A 2,832-nucleotide genomic window follows, 5' to 3' on the forward strand; every position below is an offset into this window, starting at 1 on the left:
TGGATGTGAGTTTAGGCAGCATCAACTTATGGGTAGATTTGTAATTTCGAGGAGATCACGTAGGGGAAGGTGTAACAGGAGATGAAAGGCGTGTGATCCCAGACTCATTAGATTTAAACATGGTTTTAGCTTTTCTGAGCTTGATGTTGAACTTCTATAAAGTGAGTTTTATAATAGCTCTCGTGCAGAGTTGTTATACGAATTAGGTTAGCCAATGTATGCAAAAGTAGCTGGCACAAGACTTGGTAGAGTTGAAAGAAATTTTACTTTCTTTACTCAGAGTATCCACATCCCATTTTGTTTAGTGATAAAGGAATTTATGTAAGCCATTAAAATTGGATCAAGGTAAAGTGAGTGCCCAGGAAGAAGTTATAATTGACTTTTTTTTTTTCTGGTAGGTCAACTTTGAAAAAAATATTCTTGGGTACTGGGAGGTGTATTAGAAAGAAGTTCTATTTCTCTGTAAGGACAACCCAGATTGATTTACATAGGTGTAGGGTTTGGTGTGAGTGGAGTGGGCTGGTATAGGAGCACAAGGAAGAATGTATTTCAGGGAGGGTAGATGAGAAGAGAGGTGGAAAAGCTCCAGATTTCAAACCTTAGGATAATGGTGGCACTGGCCAGAAAAAGAAATACCTCAGCATGAAGCTACTTTGGGACGAAGATAGACATGATATATCTGGTTTTAGCTAAGTTGAGTGTGGACCCATGCAGGGCATTTCAGAAGAGACATTAGGCAAACAGTTTGTAGCTTAGGGGAGAAAGACTAATTGAAAAGCTAGAGATTTAGAGTCCAGCTTGAGGACTTGAGCCTTGATGAGTCTATAGTGAAAGTCCTTTCCAAAGAGTTCTTTTATTATTGTTTAATATTTCACATGTTGTTTGACTTCTCTGTTCGAGTGTAAATTTCTTAACTGCTTTCCACTTTCTCAAAGGTGATTTGGTAAACTGTCTCTTAGCTTCAGCTACCTCAGCTCTGTAATAGGGCTAACAATACCTGCCATGTAGGTTATTGGGAGGATTAAATATGATCATCTATCAGAGGGCCTTGCACAGTGCCTGGAACACAGAAGGCATACAATACAAAGCCGAATGTGTACTGATATTAGTTTTTTTTGGTTCAAAATCCAGAAGTATTTACAGATCCACTGGGTGTATGAATACTTCCGGTTCTTTCAGGTCACTGTGACAGTGGGGGGAGTCCAAGAAGGGATTCTCTTCTTTTATCCCCCTCCTGTCTAAGCCTGAAGCCACTTCCTAACTGATCTTGGGAGAGCTGTCCCTTCATTCCTAGGGCAGACATGGATGGTAGATTGTCACAGATTTGACTGAAAATAGTACTTTCTTATTGCCACAGCTCATATACTGCTGTGATGACGCTCACTAGCAAAATTATGCAGTTCTTCTTGTCCCAAATAGGATTCCCTCAGCAGGATATATGGGAAGTTGCCAGAAGGTAGGCAGGTGCAGATATAAGTCAATTGTAATTGAGGGTTGTCTCAAGCCAATGGCTGGAGAGGCCATGGGTCATGTGTAGTTTAACCCCAACAGCACTTGGGGCCTGGCCAGAGTCTCTGTAAACTTAGGCCTCCTGCAGCAGAGGTAGGTTGGTTTGCTTAGGGAGCACGGTGCCCGATGAAGCCCGATGGCTCCATCTGCTATCCCCCCCTCCTGTCAACAGGATTTGCTTGTCTCCTGCTCCTTCAGTACTTTGGGTTTTGAATAGCAGTGATAATTCACTTCCTCAAAAACAGTGGATATCCCAAAGGAAATAACTCAGAACTAGGCACTTGCACAGAGAAGGATGAATTCACGAAGAGGCTTGCTGAAAGGAAATACCAAAGAAGAAAAAGCAGAGAAGGAAGACCTGCCTGACAGAAGCAGCCCTGCTGAATCCACCCGTTTGCTCCCCAGGAAACATTCAATCCCATCTCTCACTTCATTGAACACCAGAACATTATTCTTTCTGACATGTGAAGAAGTTATCCTAAAGAAAATTTACAGTGGTATTAACGTATCTTTGGCATAGAGATAACTCGAGCTTCCTAGACTGCATAGCAGTTGTGTTTGGGGATCGCATCAAACCCAGCCCCACGCATCCATCTTTGAGTTCTAACTTAGGCAGCTTGAATTGGAAGTGCTGGTGCCCTCGCTGCTGCGCAAACCTTGGTAGTTTGCATTCAGAAGTGGCTAGGGGTCCAACGTTTTCTACGATGCAACGTTGTGGAGTTTGACATGCATCAGCCTGGATGGTGCCCTCAGGGCCCCCACACCTGCGCAACTACCTGGAGGATACCCTGTCTGGTTCCATCTCTACAGCTGACTGATCTGCTCCCCAGGAAGGCCCTTGTGTGATGACCTTCAAGCACCTCCAGGCAGAGGTCATTCCTCCTGGAACAGGGAGTCCCACAGAGCTCACAGAACAGATGTCTGAGCCCTGATCTGGCCAGCAGGGACCTTCCTACAGAGACATTACAATTCAATTTTAAGAAGTAGTTATTGGCAGTCAACACTAGAACAGATGCTTTGGGATGAGAGTTCAGGAAATACAAACAGCCCCTGCCTTCAAAGGTGGATAGCCTCGCCGGGGTGCAACCAGTATTTGCTGAGGGAGCGTGGGGGAGCCCGGACACAGCCTGGGCTGCAAGCACTACGTTGCTGTTGGGTCCCCTGTCCATTTACACCAGCAGGGAGTTGGCTGTTAAGAGTCATCTGGAGCCTCCATGGGAAAGGGAGGACAGCACTCCTTCCAGAGATTTCTCGTGAAGGTTAATACAAGGGCAGACACCAAGTCCTCAGGACAGTGAATGGCCCAGAGGAGGAGCCCAGTAA

This window comes from Condylura cristata, unplaced genomic scaffold (genome assembly GCF_000260355.1).
Source record: "Condylura cristata isolate star-nosed mole 26May11 unplaced genomic scaffold, ConCri1.0 scaffold00030, whole genome shotgun sequence".
In the NCBI taxonomy this organism is placed as follows: Eukaryota; Metazoa; Chordata; class Mammalia; order Eulipotyphla; family Talpidae; genus Condylura; species Condylura cristata.